This window comes from Ambystoma mexicanum, chromosome 2q (genome assembly GCF_040938575.1).
Source record: "Ambystoma mexicanum isolate Mex_15411 chromosome 2q, UKY_AmexF1_1, whole genome shotgun sequence".
In the NCBI taxonomy this organism is placed as follows: Eukaryota; Metazoa; Chordata; class Amphibia; order Caudata; family Ambystomatidae; genus Ambystoma; species Ambystoma mexicanum.
The window spans coordinates 1,221,168,494-1,221,186,861 of NC_090924.1; positions in this window are offsets into that span (position 1 = coordinate 1,221,168,494).

Consider the following 18,368-nt stretch of genomic DNA (forward strand, 5'->3'; position numbering starts at 1 on the left):
TGTACTGCACTTCCCCCCTCCCCTTCCCCTTGCACTTTTCCCTTCCCCCTACCCCTGCACTTGCACAATCTGGATGACACCTGGCCTAGTAGGATCGTTGTCTGTCTTCCCCTTGTTTCCCCCCTCCCTGTCTCATCGCGCCTTGAAACACTTGTGTTTAGGCGCGTTACAAATGCCATATCATATCACATCATATCATATTGTTTTTGACTTAAATGAAAATGAAACTGAAAATCAGCACATTGAAGTGGAGGCCAATATGCAAAAATATTTAAGAGTGGCAGCTTTACAGAGAGACACAGCCACACAGTTAGAAGAAAGCACAGAGATTCCTCCACTGGAGGATTTCCCAGAATTTTCAAAAATGGTAGAGGAGCAGATTTTGTTAGCAGATGCATGTGATAGCGATGCGGATAAAAAGGAATTGAGGAAAATATTTATGGAATTTAAAGATGTCTTTGCTAAAGATGCATATCATTGCGCGTAACTAATTGACATGTTGCCACATTACCGGAAGGGTGTAGTAGAAATCCAGTAGTTGTGCGCCAATATAGATTACCACTGTCATGTTTAGAGTCACTGGCAGAAATAATTAAAAACTTGGAGTCTCAGGGAATTATCAGGCCCATTCATAGCACATCCAACACTCCTATTTTGGGTGTGTTAAAGCCAAATGGTCAATGGCATCTGTGTGCAGATTTGAGAAAATTAAATAAAAGAGTGCCAGTGTCCAGATGGCCACTGCCATTCATTGACCAAGGCCTGGCTCAGGTGCATGGCTCAAAGGTGTTTACTACATTAAATCTCACATCTGGATATTGTGTGTGCCATTGGCAGAGGATATTCAGAATTCGTTTTCATTTTCATTTGATAAAATGCAATACGCATGGTTTAGAACACCATTCGGGTATGTCAATAGTGGGAGTGAATTGGGCATATATTTGAGAAACAGGCTATGCCTGATGCAGTGGAAAGTGGAATTATAGTTTATGTGGAGGATGTCCTGATAAAAAATGAAAGCTTAAAAAGCCATTTTGATGAAATTAGGTATGTTCTTGGCCAATTGCAAAAGGCTGGTACCAAAGTATCTTTACAGAAAGCACAATGGTGCAAGAAAAAGGTGAATTTTCTAGGCCATGAAGTGACTGAACATGGACTAAACCCACAAAAGAAAAATGAGGAAGCTATACAGAAATCAAAAGACCCAAGAAATGTGAAAGGTTTAAAATGTTTGTTAGGAATGACGGGATATAACAGGAAATTTATTGAAATTATGCTGAAATTACTCAACCATTGACTAAACTACTGAAGATGAATACACCCTGGAAATGGGAAAAAAAGCAATCTGAGGCAGTGGCTAAATTAAAGGAATGTCTTATAAAGGCAACATGTTTAGCATACCCCATACATAACAGGGATTTCTTTATAGAAATAGGTTTCTCTGAACATTGTATGTCTGCAGTGTAATCACAAAAACATGATTTGAATCACAAAACCATTGCTTATGCAAGTAAGGCATTATCTCAAGTTGAAATTAAATTCAGTAATTGTGAAAAGGTCCTTTTGACCACTGTATGGGTGTTGCAGCATTTCCGCCCCATCGTTCATGGAGAAAAGGTAATCATTGAGACAAATCATCAACCATTGCAGTTTTTAGAGAGTAAAAGGATTAGGTCAGGCAACCTAGCACAGTCCTGAATTACTTCATGGACATTGGCATTGCAAGGCTTTCCTGTAGAAGTGAGGTATGGCCAAAATAAAGAGCCCAGTTACTCAAGGATTGGCAGATCTACCTGACTATGCAGCTGAACCTGTATCAAAAGAAGTAGAGGTAGAATCTAGCTTGCAGGAGTTTGATCAATCACCACACAAAGCTTTTGATGAAAAGACATGAAAGGATTTGCCAACTGTATATGTTGATGGTTGTGCCTTTCACATTGAAAATGACAGTAATAAACAATTGGTATCAGGAATAGGAAATGTATGGTTGAAATGTGAAGGCATTCTCAATATAGGGATGAGAATTGGGGCTAGGAGTAGTCAGGTAGCGGAATTGGCAGCCATTTATAGAGCAATTATACTGCAGGTGATAATACATTTTGTGAAATTGTCCTGGTGACTGATTCTGATTATGCATGAAATAGCTTTGTGGAACATTTGCCTGGCTGGAAAGCAAGAGGTATGATTACGTACAATAAAAAGCCCCTCAAACATGGAAATATTATACAGGCTATAGACACATTAATGTCAGAGAATGATTTAACAATATACTGGAGGAAAATTCGTGGACATTTAAAAACTCCAGGAGAAGATAAGGAGGGAAATGATAAAGCAGATCACTTAGCCAAAATTGGGGCTGTGATGGGAGAGTTGCTACCTATTGAACACTTACTTGGTGAAATACAGATTGATGCAGTTACACGCTCTAAGGCTCCAAAAGAGGTAGAACATCCAGTAGTGCAATGAAGTTATGATACACCAGATCAAGACCTGATTAAGGCACAAAAAGATGATCAAATTTTGGGAATCTATTATAATCATTTGATAGACCCTGAACAAAATCCTTTAACTGAAAATGATTGTGCGGGAAAAGAAGAGTTAAGGGTGCTATTAAAGAATACAAAATGAATCGGACTACAGGATGGACTCATGATTAGGGAATCCATAACAGGACAAATACAGTGAGTGGTACCCCTTTCATTCAGAGGGCTATTGCTACACCATTCACATGATGCAATAACTGCAGGACACAGAGGTTCACAAAAAACATTAGAGATACTGAAAGATTATGCTTACTGGCCACATATGTCCCAAGATGTAGAATTATTTACTAGGGGGTGTCTAGTATGTGCCCAATTCAAACCAGCTTCACTAATGCATAGGGCCCCACTGATGAAAAGAGGCTTAACCCTTCCATGTTCAGATTTCCACATAGACTATGTAGGGCTGTAAAAAGGTCGAGCAGGGTGATCCGTTATATTTTGAGCGTGGTTTGTTTGATGCCAAAATGGATAGAGTGTATTCCTGCATCAGATTGTAGTGTGCAAACAGCAGCCACATTACTGGTAAATCATATATTTTCAAGATTTGGGTTACCACAAAGAATAAAATCAGACAGAGGAAGTCATTTTACAAGCACTTTAATGAGTAAGGTGTGGCAGATACCGGGGGTGAAAAGAAAACTGCATATTGCTTACAGACCCGCTTCTTCTGGGTGTATTGAGCGTTGCAACAGTTCTGTTGTGGATATATTAAAGAAGTTTGTAGGTGAGGCAGGTTCCAGCTGGGATTTACATTTACCTCTGGTTTTGATGGCAATCAGATCAACTCCTGCCAAAGCAACAGGTATCAGCCCTCATGAAGTATTGACAGGTAGGAAAATGGTATTACCACAACATTTGTTATACAGGGCACATGAACAGACACTTGTAAGCGCATCTACAGTTCAAGAATATATGGAAGAACTGAGGAAGCATTTACAACATGCATTTGCTTTTGTGCAGCGGAATTTGGAAAGGGCTGCTGACAGTGCAAAGTCATATTATGATAAAAAGACATCTGTGAAAGAGTATAGTGTAGGGGATCAGGTATATAAATTTCATTTTGGAAAAGGTACACAGAAAAATTCTCAATTTCTGGCGGCCTGGCAGGGGCCGTTTCAAATTATAGATAAGGTGTCCCCAGTGGTGTATAAAATATTGAAGACAGAGGGTGAAACGGTAATAGAGCAGTTTCTTCATGTTAATCACATTAAGCCCAGTGATCCCAAACATGAAGTCAGGAGACTTGAGCAAGTAGAAACAGCTTAAGTATCCCTGAATACATACAAAAAAACACATGGTTCTAATCATAGTGCACAATACCAGAGAAATAATAAAAATGTGATTCTTAGTGTGAAATAGCATAGGTGATAAACACTGACAAAAGAGGCTGAAGCAGATTGATTCGTTATGATATAGCGTTGAAATGTTTTAATGTATAATGTATAATGGTGTTTTGTGTATATGTTGTTTTCTCTCTAACATTTGCTTAATTTCAGAAACCAAAAGAAAAAGGATGAAATGATATATTTTATTTTTGGTAAAAAGGGTGAAATTAGTATTGTGCTATATACTTAATCTGTCTCTTTTCTATCTGATTTAGAATGATAAACCAGTGTTTTGAGGTCGGAGGTCACAGGACCAGAGGACACGAGAGATGATGGAGTCATGGAGTCCACGGGATGAAGATCAAGTTATGCCTCCGGACCGAAAAATGGAGGTGAAGACAAAAGTAACCAGGACGCCAAAAGAGATGACTTCGCTGGAAAAACATTCAAGAGTGCCAGAATGAAACAATTGCACCGAATGAACCAGATGATAAAAGCCAATGATCACGACATCTTGATTCTGCAGTGTTTTAAGTGGAGAAGATCATCCCCTATGTGACTGGAAGCATGGGCAATGGAGTCCCACAACTTTTATTATTTTAATTAATGATTTTAATTCATTTTGTTAGTTCTTTGTTTTATTTATTTCTTTTATTTTATTATTTTATTATTGACTTAAAATATTGATTTCACAATTGAACAAAGACATTCAAACTACGGACACTTCAATTGGAAAGAAAAGTGTACAATATTCTATAAGAACTAATGGACTCATTTGAGATGAATTTTGCTTTTATGGTGATTAAGCAGTGATTTATTATGAAAAATGTAAATGTTTATTTTATGGAGTTGCTATGATGGAAAGAAAAAGAGGAGCACGACTTGGGTTTCCTCCAATTGTGGATTTGTGTATTGCCAAATTGTCGGAAAAGGAGGGGTATATAGTAATATATATAGCGCTTTATAATATTTATACCGCTTTAGAATATACAGCGCTTCACTAAATGTGATGGCAAATGTTTGTTGTCAGCAATAATGTGGCACACACATATAGTTATTTTATGTTGCCAGTATAACATGTGAAAATGTTGCTGGTGGCATGCAAGGTATAGAATTCTTAATGCAACAAAAGCCCAATGTGAAGCTGCAGAGAGTAAAGTGCACACATTTTTGTTTTCTTGAATACCTCATGCATAGAAGACTACATTATTTATATAACTGACTGACTTAATTAACAATTACTAATCACTAATGCTAACTCCTTAACATTATAATGTAGTCCCATCTACAAAATGAGATGAACATACATATTTTGGAATTTGTTTTTAAACGTGCACTGGAATGTTTTTCTCTTCTTTTCTCTTGCTGTGTTGAATGCAGAAAGCAGAAAGGAAGGCAGCAGGAAACCGAAAAAGATACAGTTATTATAATATGAAGCTCTCATTGTTTGGGACATGAAGGAGGTAACAGAATACATTTTCTGTTAATATGATTGGAAGAAAGTGTCTGCAGATGTGTCACGTCACATGTGGGGAGGCTCTGAGTTTTTCTAATGGGAAAATGACAGAGGGAAGTTTAGTTTGGGATGACTGGGCTTTGAGGACAGAAGTGCCTGGTCATTGAGCGCTGGCTGAAGAACCGCTCGGTCTCGCTGTGCATTCCAAGCATCCAAGATTACAGGAGCAGTTCTTTGGCTGGAACTGCTTTTCTGAGGGGAGCAAGGACAAGGTCGTGTGGGAGAGATTCAAACAAATACCTCTGGTAAGCAGACACAGTTTAAGTGAGGTCACTGTGTGCTGTTGGATGAATGATTGATCTAAAAAATGTCATGTAGGCAGTGTAGCAAAGAAAATCCCCTGCATTTTAATTCGTCATGTTTATAATGTTAAAAAGTAATTCATGTTCTTAAAAAAAGGCTTGTTGCTCTGTTTCTGTTTTTTTTTCTCTCTTCATCTTTTGTTAAGGATAATGGTGAAATGTACAGGGTAAGCATTGAATTGTGAATTGTACTTGTCTGCAATATAACCAGTATATAAAAACAAATTGTTTAGAGTCTTTTATTGCATTTGGGATTTTATATGTGGACACAGGGGAGATTCATTCTCTTTGGTAATACATTTGTCAATTTGCCCATGCAGATAGAATAACAAACAGAATAAGCAGTGATAAAATAGATGTGTGTGTGTCCACCTTGCATGTTGTTTGGAGGGAATCTAATATAACATATAGTTTACTGGAGGTCTATGAGCCAGTAATGATGCCTACGGGCGCATAGATCACTGGTGTAGATAAGCCCATGATACCGGCCACAGACTATAGATGGCACTCTATATAAAAGTGTTGGGTTCTCTTGTGTGTATAGGTCCAAGGCCCTCTATGTTTGTTTGTTTGTTTGTTTATTTATTTATTGTGCGCACCAGACCCTAGGGTAGCAGGGCGCAAGAGAACAAGGAGGTTTACAGCTTAGTTAACGTTTACAGGTTACAGATTAGTTAACGTTACAGGTTACAGGCATAGTGGACATTTCGAATCTGCAGGGTAGGGCAAGTGCAAGTGCAGATAAGGCGTAGCTAGACAGTCAAATCTATGGCGATCAAACAGTAAAAGATCACTATAGATCACTAGGAGGTATTCTAATAGAAAGGAAGTTTTTTTTGGTGATGGGGTTATAATGTAGTAAACTATGCTCACCACTAAATAACGCAAACCATAGACTACCGCAAAATACCGCAAGTAATACCTATTATTAGGTTCTCCAATATAATATAACAAAGTATGGTCACTAGAATGATATGAGGCCAAACCCAATCTAAATGCAAGGATAAGTTATCACCAACTACTGTTCATCTTTTGGCGGTAAGAAAAATACTGTCAAACCCCAAATTTACACAAAATATCCTACACATCTTTATTGAATTTAGCAACCCTAGTCAGGTTTAAATATGTACGATGAAGGACATTGACCTGTAGGAGTCTGAACCTTGCATTGCGTGAGACGGGTTTACCATGACTGATCGCCCACAGCCACTGTTTATCTATGACTTCTTCTCCCAGATCTGCCTCCCATCTTGCCCTGAGCTTTGTTTGGTCTGTGATCATGTTGTCTATAAGGTCCTTGTATAGCCAAGACACCGGTCTCCAGCTGTCTTCTAATTCGTGTGTAAGTGTGAGGAGCATATATGGTTGTGGTTCCGTTGGCCAAACAGGCCAAACGCGTCTGGCTAATTTAGTTATCTGCAAGTACCTTAGAAACTGCCCTTTTGGGAGACCTTCTTTTTGAGTGAAAAATCTCTGTAAACGCCACTCTCATACATGTCTCCCCTCATTACTATGGCAACATCTTCCCAGTACTGTCTTACCTTCAACTCCTGAGAGTCCCGCTGTGTGTTGACCATCCTTCATGTTGTTATCAATGTTTCTTTCTCCCCATCAGTCTGTGAGTGAGTGAGTAAGTCCCTTCTGTAAGTGTCCATGAGTGTGTCCCAGTGTCTCCTGTGTTTGACGTTTTATGAAATAGAAAAACTCACCTTTTTGAGGTGTGTATACTTAGCCCAATCTAATTGGTCAATGTATATGATTGTACAATGTTCCAAAAGTGATATCACAGTAGAAATACCGCTCTGCGGTCATCGGGCATATTAATGAAGTAGGCAGTCTGATGGGCGTAACTTCTCCACTCAGTTCCCCTCCCATCGAATGTGATGTCTTCTCTGTGATTTCTTGCATTAAATATTACCACATTCTCAAACATTACATTCCAACTATGTGACAACATCAATAATCGGGTCACAACATACCTCTCTCTCATACAAATACATTGATGCAATCCTGATTATGATATCATGAATAATTTCTGAATTGTCAATGTGTCCCTTTAACTCACTTCTACATTTATATTCAAATTATTTTTCCATCTCAACAAAACGGGATTGTCACTGCAAATTCTAGGACATATGACACACTAGCGTGCGTCCATTCTTTGCAACAAAATTCAAATTCACTTAATTTGAATATTGCAACTACACTGTCCATCTAATGCAGGATTTGTAGCTGAATATTTTGACACCCAAGTGAGTCTCTAAGAGGTTGTTCTGCTGCTTAGATACAACACTAGGAACACTGTAATTTTTGATAGAGTTGGGCCTGGAAATCTGCTCTTGTGTACTTAAGACTGGCCCATATGGTCTTTATCGTCCAATGCCTCGCTGGGGAAAGAGCCTTTGTAATTTGAATATCTGTGGATTATGGTGTTAGTTCTTTCTCTTCTTGTAGTCCTGTCAAGTGTTACATGCTTTGCTTCAGGAAGACCTGTGAGATGGGGTTAATAGAATAAACTGAAGAGGACCACAGATTCATCTTAATTGAAAACATTTTCTTTAAATGGTCAGCTCTGACAGACACAGGGCAAGTGATATAATTCAACACTTAAACTTTATGGTGAGGTCTGGTTGGCTTTGCTTACTTGAAGAAGGGTCATCATCTGCAGTGGGCTGCTTCAAAAAGTTTATTAGCATTGTAACGGAACTTATCTGTCCTTCCATTCTTTGTGTCAAGGAATGTCTTTGTGAGTTGAAAGGATTGTCATAAATCACAATTCAGTGCTGACTCCACTCAAAGTTGGTTTCAATCACAATTGCAACTTTTAATGTGCATATTTTCATAAAACATCACAGTTCATATTGCATTGGCTTATCAAACCCCAATCAACAGTCCATATTGTTGACATCAGAAGGGTTCCTCATTCTGACTTTTATTTCTATAGAAGAAAATGAACACACAAAGCAGCAAAATGCATTCTTGAACTTCTGTTCTCTTTCTCCTCAAGTTAAGCAATTCCCCATTTTAACTATAGTTTCAGGTTATTTTCTGATACTTGAAATGTTCATCTTAGGCCTTGTACCAGCTTTCATTTTGATTGGCTGCAAAACATTGAACATTTTGTTTTGAGCATGTGTTTACCAACTGCTGTGTGCATTCTGCAGCTTTTAATTTGTTTTTAAAATGATGCCTTGCTCTGGATCTTTTCACATGAGTCATTCAACCCTACAGTGCGAGACTGTTCACCTTGCCGCGTAGGGCCCTTTGTTCTGCAGCCTTCTTATCTCAAACAGGCTCAATGTCTCTCCCAGATTGCATATTTAATGATCAGAGCCTTCTGTCTCGCTTCCAGTGCTCTTACTCCAGGGTTGCTTCTGATTATTCTTGTGGACGATACTCCATCCCCTGCTCTTGCAGCCAAAGTCCTATTTCCTCTGGTGAGTCAAAAAACAAGAATTTACCATCATGTAGGATTTGAAGCTGAGCTGTAAACAGAAGCATGTAGCAATCCTGCTCTCACCTCAGGGCAAACTTTACATGATCAAAGTCCCTGGGCCTCATTACGACCAAGGCGTTAAACCATGGCGCTATTCGGTTGACGTCGAATTCCGCCATGGTGAATGGCGGAATTACCGCCCCATTCCAAGGTTGGCGGGGCGGTAATTCCCCATTCACCATTGGCCCTTCCCCATTCCCATTTTTGCCCCATAGGGCTCAATGGGAATGGGGAAAGCGGTAATTATGGTACCGCAAATTGCGGTACCGTAATTACCTCCAAGGTCCCTTTGTGGGTCCCTTCCTTAACGGCTGGAAAAACAAGCCTTTATGGTAGGGACCCGCAAAGGGACCTCGTAATTGGGTGGTAAGGGATTACCGGCACCAGTGCCCTTACCGGTACCGGTAATCCCTTACCGCCTGGGTCGTAATGAGGCCCCCTATGTCGCATATGGAGCTACCATGTATAGTCCAGGTAGACTGCTAGGGCCCTATTACTGTTGTGGATGTTGCCTCATTCCCCGGTATGTCCAACTATCAATTCTTTGTCCTCCAAGTTGAAGATCTTGCTATTATATTTTGGGGGAGGGAGCACCCAGAAATCTCCTGGACAGGGCCCGAAGCACACTCATCACCACAAATCCCTGCACCATATTGCCAGGCCCCTCTGATTGCAAGAGCATATTTTACACATGGTTTGACCCTCCGAAAAGCCAATTATGCGTACATTGTTCTGCCAAGCTCTTTCATCCACCTCCTGCACTCTGTCTAAGACAATTCTTTGAGTTCATTCATTTGCTGCTGCAACGTGGTAGTTGTGCCCCTCATCTCAACAATGCTCCTTCCCTGATCAGTGGCCTTGTCAGAGAGGGATACGTTCAACCCCACTTCTTCTACTTTTGTTTCTAAGTATGTCCTGAGGGCCACGATTGCCTGCAGTACAGTCGTGTGCTGCAGTGTGGTATCCATCGAATTCCCCACCTGCATCGTTGCTTAGGTCAGTAAGGAAGCTTTCCCAGAGGTCTGACTGCATTGGCTGCCCTGTGTGCACCTGTCCATCTTCACATGCTTACAGTGTGTCCCCATTGTCTCAATAGGTTGTAGTATCTTCACCCCTTCACAGTGCCTGGAGAGAGGGGGGATTAGTCACTCAACATGTCAAATCGTCGCACACCCTGTTTCAGTAGGTGTAGTTGTCCACTATGGCAAGTCACTATACCGATTGAGAAAGGAATCAACGCACACACACCATGCACTTGGGAGGTATAGGCGAGGGCGCAGCAGGTAGGGATTGTCATGATGCCTGCTCCCTCCCGAGGAGCCAGGTCAGGCCTAGCGTCCCCGGAAGCAGACTTCATACTCAGCAAGCAGGACCCAGCAAACCCCTATAGGGGCTCTTTCGACCTTGTCCTGGTGCCAGGCTCATCATGGCAGAACATATGGTAATGCTTGGGTGAACTCACCTGAGGCAGACCATGCTGCATACTCACCCGAGGCAGACCATGCTGTCTGAAGCTCCAAGCCAACTAAGGCTGGGGAGGAACTATTTTCTTTCAGGAACTCTTTTCTTACTCGGGTGGGGCCAGTGGAAGAACACTCACCTGAAGCTCTTCCAAGGCTATTTAAATAACGCCCGGATGGCCACACGTGCTTCGCGTTATTCTGCATCTGCAGCAGGACGCTCACCGAGTCGGCTCCTGCATCCTGGCTCCTGCCACGCCCGCCAGCACCTGGAACACCTGCAAGGAGAGAAAGGCAAGCATTAGGACATTACCTACCTTCATCCAGCATCCGGATTCTTCACTCCGTCGATCCTGCAAAAGAAAGTCAAGGGTTAGAAACGCATCTCATCGCTCGCTGCAGCGCCGCTTCCACTTACCTTCACGTGGCGCTGTCTAGCTCTTCAGCGGTCATAGGCGATCATGGCCGCATCCCAGCACCTACGGAAAAGAAAGACAATAGTTAGAAGCGCTCCGCTTCTCACGCTGCCGCGCCGCTTCCACTTACCTTCACGTGGCGCCGGCAACCTTTTCAGCGCCCATACGCGACATCGGTCACATTCAAGACCTACGGAGAAAAAGGACAAAACAAGGTGAGCAACGAACTAATTGCAAAAGGACAGATTACTCACCTTAAGTCTTACCTGAATTTTGTTGGGACCTCAGTTCCCTTTTTGGGTGGGAGCGGCTTTTCTGGCTTTTCCGTACCCCGGCCCCTATGGGGAAATAAGACACACTCATTAAGGTGTCAGAGCAAACCACTATGGCACACCTTCATTAAAAGTACTCACCTGAGCTTACCTCGGCGAATCCATTCCTCCACACGGATTCCTCACCTAGTCCCTGAAAATTAAACAAAGGCCAAGGGACAAATAAGACTTGATCTTTTGAACTATATACTTACGGCAGCATTTTGGTAAAGGCAAGCAGACATCGAACCCTCGCCAAATCCGAGATCCAGTGAAGTAACTGGAAATCTACTCGCCCCTGCGTCAGAAGCAGGATGGAGAGCTCGTCCATACAGAAATTAAGGTGAGAGTCTGCAGAAGTCACAGCTAGCGTTCGAGGAGGGTGAGAAGGGGAAAAAGGGGGGAATCTCACACACAATCTAGCAGACAGTTAACTCCCTTTTCCTATCTACAGAAGGATTATTCTACGGGCCAGACAGACGAGGTTTGGGGGTCCTGTCCAGTCCATCTTCCAAGCACTACACTTTATCGTGGAAGAAGTTGTAGCAGTCCAGAATGGGTCGGCGCCTATGTGGGAATCAGGTGAGCGTTACAGAACGCGAAGCCTACCAATAACTTCCTACCCAGGCGCCATGGAAACTTCCAAGACAGACCAGCTGGCCAAGCTATTAGGGGAATTACGGGCCGAAGTTCATTCCGCTCGCTAGGAGACGAATGCCCTCAGGAGGGAGTTAATTTTGTCAAAGGAACGAACTGATGATCTTGCCCGCCAGCTGTTGCAGAGTCAAGCTGGTCAAACTCCTCTACCCAGTTCAAGAGGTAGTTTCATCCCCGTGGCGTCAATTAATCCAGTGCAAATCAATCTACCTGGAAACGTGCCACTGGCCTCACCTGAACGTTTTTCTGGAGATCCCAAAAGATTTGCAGTATTTATGAATCAATGCCGATTGCATTTCCTCTGCAGACCTGGAGCCTTCCCGAATGACCAAACCAAGGTAGCCTTTGTACTTTCTTATCTCAGCGGCAGCGCAGCTGATTGGTCAATCCCATTGGTTACTCAAGACGACCCGATCCTTCAGAACTTTCAAGCCTTCCAGACAAGTATGGAAAGAATTTTTGCGAGGCATTCTCAGGGACAGGCCCTGACAACGAACTCCTATCTCTACGACAGGGTAATCTGGACCTCTTAGCTTACATTGCGACCTTCAATAGGTTAGTTGTGGAAACAAGATGGCCCGAGGATAAGAGAATTATGCTATTCCATCGAGGTCTACATGGAGAACTTAAAGATGTCTTGGCCCAGGTCGTAAATCCACCCCAGGACTGCTCGGACTATATTGACTTAGTGGTCCAACTGGATCACAGGCTTCAAAACAGAAAAGCAGATCGGTCCAGGTTTGAAACCCGGGTTTTTTCCAAAGCCCAGGTTCACCCCAAGGGTGTCGATGCTACTGAACCTATGCAGATTGGAGTAGTCAAGGGACCTTTGACCCAAAGGGAGCGTGAAAGAAGACGGCAAATGCAATTGTGCCTCTACTGTGGAACTTCAGGACACTTCTTACGAGACTGCTCTGTAAAACCGGCCAAAAAGGCGGTAGGAGCCACGGATAAAGATCTGGTAGAATCTGAGCCGGGAAACGACCACGCCCGACAAGCGTAGAGGTCCGCTTGCCGAGCTTAAAAACCAACTCTTTGACCTCGCACTTCACCATGCCAATGGTCCTCGTAAATCCAAAGCAGCCTGAACGGTTGCATGCAATTAAGGCATACATCGATAGTGGGGCTATAGGAAACTACGTGGATAGTGAATTGGCTTCTAGGATGAACCTCCCTCTTTGCCCTAAAACCAATAAAGATGTCATCACCACTATGGATGGAACCGAAATCGCCTCTGGGCTGGTAACTCACTCCACCACGGAAGTGACATTGCTGGGTCAAGTTCAAGACGGGCATCGGGAGGCAATGGTGTTTGACGTAATCAAGGCTCCACAATTTCAAGTAATTCTAGGAATCCCTTGGTTGGAAACATACAATCCTCAAATTGATTGGCGCGCAAAGAGGATAACCTTTCCAGAGTGTGTACAAACCTGCTATCCGCGAAATACAAGCATTGGCCTAGCTACCGTAACTCCTGTCAGTTTGCAAATACAGCCAGAGTACCAAGAGTTTCAAGACGTCTTCCAAAAGGAACAGGCCAATACTCTACCGCCCCACAGGTCATACGATTGCCAGATAGATCTACTACCCGGTGCAACACCCCCCTTGCAGCAGGATCTATGCCCTTACCGAGCCCGAGAATCTTAATTTACGACAATATCTGGACCAGTACTTAGCCAATGGTTTTATTCGCCCGTCTAAGTCTCCTGCATCCTCGGCTTTATTCTTCGTACCAAAAAAAGAAGGCGATCTCAGAACTTGTATAGACTACCGCGCACTGAACCAGATAACTGTCAAAAACAGATACCCTTTGCCTTTGATCCCTGAACTCCTTGACCAAGTGAAAGATGCCTGCATATACACCAAGCTAGATCTCCGGGGGGCTTACCATCTAGTGCGAATCAAAGAAGGCGATGAATGGAAAACTGCCTTCCGCACTAAATATGGGTTGTTCGAGTACCAAGTTATGCCTTTTGGACTGTGCAATGCACCGGCTGCCTTCCAATATTTCATGAACGATGTCCTCAGGGAACTCATTGATGTTTGTGTTATCGTATACATCGATGACATTCTTGTATACTCCTCTTCAGAATCTGATCATCAAAACCATGTCAGGGCAGTCCTCGAGAAATTGCGCCAACACAAACTATTTGCTAAACTTGTGTTTTACATGTCACGGAAGTCGAATTTCTAGGTTTTATCCTGACACCTAAAGGAGTCCACATGGACTCACGAAAAGTGGATGCTATCCTCAAATGGCCATCACCCAGCTCTGTAAAAGGTGTTCAAAGCATGCTTGGCTTTGCCAATTTTTATCACAGGTTCATTCCGGAGTTTTCACGGGTGGTTCAACCCATCACTGCACTCCTAAGAAAAAATAAACGTTTTGAATGGTCTAAAGAAGCTGAGCAAGCCTTTCAAGAACTAAAAGCTAAATTTACTTCTGCACCCGTATTGAAACACCCGCGCCCTGATCTCCCTTATATCGTCAAAACCGACGCATCCAGTTTAGCTATGGGAGCTGTCCTTTCTCAAAGTGACCCAGAGACTAACCAACTGCGTCCCGTTGCGTTCTCGTCCAGAACATTCTCGGCTCCCGAGATTAACTACGCCATCATGGACAAAGAACTGTTAGCGATTAAATCTGCTTTTAAGGCCTGGCGACATTATCTCCTTGGCGCAAGACATACCATCACTGTGATCACCGACCATCGGAATTTACAGTACTTGAAAACCGCCAAGGCTCAGTCATCTCGACAGCTCCGTTGGGCTCTGTTTTTTGCTGAATTTGATTTCATAATCACCTACCGTCCTGGCTGTAAGAATGGCAAAGCGGATGCTCTATCCCGAATTGGAATGGGGGACACAGTCACTAACTCAGAGCCTGTGCCGATAATTCCCGAACAGAGGATCTTAGGTATGACTTTTTCACAATCGCTAGAAAAAATCCAAACTAGAGTTAAACAACTCCTGGACCCAACAGACTTGCAGGACTGGGTTCAAAAGGGATCTGATTTTACTATAGATAATGATTTACCTTATTTCCGAGGACGATTATTTACACGGATTTACAAAACCTAGTTGTTTCTTGTGATCACGATACACTAATAGAGGGACATCCCGGCATTGCCAAAACTGAGGAAAAGGTGAAAAGACAATTCTGGTGGCCTTCTTGGCGAAAAGATGTAAAATCATTTGTGATGTCCTGTGGTGTGTGCGCCCAAAATAAAGGCCAAAAGAAAAGACAAGCCGGTCTTCTTCAACCGTTAGACATTCCACCATCGCCCTGGCACACCCTGTCATTGGATTTTATTACGGACTTACCCCCCTGTTCAGGATATAACACTATTCCTGTTATTGTGGATTTATTCTCCAAGATGGCACACTTCATTCCATTAAAAGGTTTACCTTCAGCTTCAGTTCTAGCTAAAGAATTGCTTGAAAATGTTGTCCGGTTACACGGATTTCCGTCTGTGCTGATTTCAGATTGAGGAAGCCAATTTATTTCCCACTTTTGGCGTAGATGTTGTCAATTGGCACAAATCGATGTAAGACTATCAACCAGTCATCACCCCCAGACCGATGGTCAAACAGAAAGAACGAACCAGACACTCGAACAATATTTACGTTGTATGCTGCAACAATCTGAAAGTAACTGGAAAGACATTCTTTGGATAGCTGAATATGCATATAATAATTCTGTGCACTCTGGAACTGGGCAAAGTCCTTTTTACACTTTATATGGGCTTCACCCTCGAACCTCTGACCTGGATCCACCTCATGATCTCGGAACACCCGCAGTGGACCAGCTGCATACCGCAATTACCAAAGCCTTCAAAGAAGCAACTGAACATTTACAACAAGCCAAGAAAAGATACAAGAAAAGTGCTGATCGGCATCGAAGTGAGGCACCTCAGTACCAGATTGGGGACCAAGTCTGGCTGGCTACCAGACACTTATCACTCAAAGGACCTCGAACTTTTAATCCCAAATACCTGGGACCATATTCCATTACGGCCATAATCAATCCTGTGGCCGTTAAACTGGATTTACCAGCTCATATGCGAATCATTCTGTTTTTCATGTGTCACTTTTGAAACCTGTGCAACCTGGAACCAGACTAATCAAGCCTCCAGAACCCATTCAAGTGGAGGGAGAACCAGAGTTCGAGGTGAAGAACATTTTAGATTCTAAAATGATAAGATCAAGGCTTTTCTATCTAATCGATTGGAAGGGTTACGGGTTATGGGCCTCAAGAGAGGTCATGGGAACCCCATGACCATGTACATGCTCCTCGGTTAATAAAAAAATTTCACCGGACCTTTCCAGACAAACCAAAACCCCTGGGGAAAACAACCTTGGGAGGGGCCTTGGGGGGGAGTGCTGTCATGATGCCTGCTCCCGAGGAGCCAGGTCAGGCCCAGCGTCCCCGGAAGCAGACTTCATACTCACCAAGCAGGACCCAGCAAACCCCTATAGGGGCTCTTTGGACCTTGTCCTGGCGCCTTTGGCGCCAGGCTCATAAAAGGCATCCGTCCTGGCGCCATAGGCGCCAGGCTCATCATGGCAGAACATATGGTAATGCTTGGGTGAACTCACCTGAGGCAGACCATGCTGCATACTCACCCGAGGCAGACCATGCTGTCTGAAGCTCCAAGCCAACTAAGGCTGGGGAGGAACTATTTTCTTTCAGGAACTCTTTTGTTACTCGGGTGGGGCCAGTGGAAAAACACTCACCTGAAGCTCTTCCAAGGCTATTTAAACCACGCCCGGATGGCCACACGTGCTTCGCGTTATTCTGCATCTGCAGCAGGATGCTCACCGAGTCGGCTCCTGCATCCTGGCTCCTGCCATGCCCGCCAGCACCTGGAACACCTGCAAGGAGAGAAAGGCAAGCATTAGGACATTACCTACCTTCATCCAGCATCCGGATTCTTCACTCCGTCGATCCTGCAAAAGAAAGTCAAGGGTTAGAAGCGCATCTCATCGCTCGCTGCAGCGCCGCTTCCACTTACCTTCACGTGGCGCTGTCCAGCTCTTCAGCGGTCATAGGCGACATCGGCCGCATCCTAGAACCTACGGAAAAGAAAGACAATAGTTAGAAGCGCTCCGCTTCTCACGCTGCCGCACCGCTTCCACTTACCTTCACGTGGCGCCGGCAACCGTTTCAGCGCCCATAGGCGACATCGGTCGCATTCAAGACCTACGGAGAAAAAGAATCCATTCCTCCACACGGATTCCTCACCTAGTCCCTGAAAATTAAACAAAGGCCAAGGGACAAATAAGACTTGATCTTTTGAACTATATACTTACGGCAGCATTTTGGTAAAGGCAAGCAGACATCGAACCCTCGCCAAATCCGAGATCCAGTGAAGTAACTGGAAATCTACGCGCCCCTGCATCAGAAAGGATGGAGAGCTCGTCCATACAGAAATTAAGGTGAGAGTCTGCGGAAGGCACAGCTAGGGTTCGAGGAGGGTGAGAAGGGGAAACAAGGGGGGAATCTCACACACAATCTAGCAGACAGTTAACTCCCTTTTCCCATCTACAGCAGGATTATTCTACGGGCCAGACAGACGAGGTTTGGGGGTCCAGTCCAGTCCATCTTCCAAGCACTACACTTTACCGTGGAAGAAGTTGTAGCAGTCCAGAACGGGTCGGCACCTCCGTGGGAATCAGGTGAGCGTTACAGGGATCACTTCAAGCATGGCTTTGTAAGGATGATGATGCCACTCCGGAGGATGTGCCCAACATGTGAGCATACAAAAGCCAGCCACGAAGCATGGTGAAAATCACCACTGGAGCCTCACAGAACATCTCACTACCACTCCCTAAGGCAGAATCCTCACCACCTTTGATGGCGCTGGGGGTTTGCCATTCACAGAATCAGGCCAACGCACACTCTACCTTAACCCCCTTAGTGGAGTGTTGGTCATACGGTGATCATGTGGCATCAATGCAATGTTTGTAGCGCCTCTGTTTCTGGGGAACAGGGGCACCACTTCTAACACTGAAAGCTCCATTGGTGAGCTTGGATGCCCCTCCACATTACAGAGCCATCCATTGATTCCATTGATTCCAATCAGTCAGCTGTAGTAATCATCAGCATATCCACTGCCAGGATTTATTTGTCTATGGGGAACTGAGCGCTCTTCCATCTTCTCTCCTCAGGCTCCAACACATGCCCCCTGCATAGTCTATCCTTGACAATTCCTTGACAATACCAAGTAGGCGATAGTGGGGGTTCTGTGAGCAAATTTGGAGTAATCAGAGGAGGTTGACCTGTAATTCCAAGGTGAGGCCATTGTCCATGAGGATTGCATATTTTATATCACTGTTGAC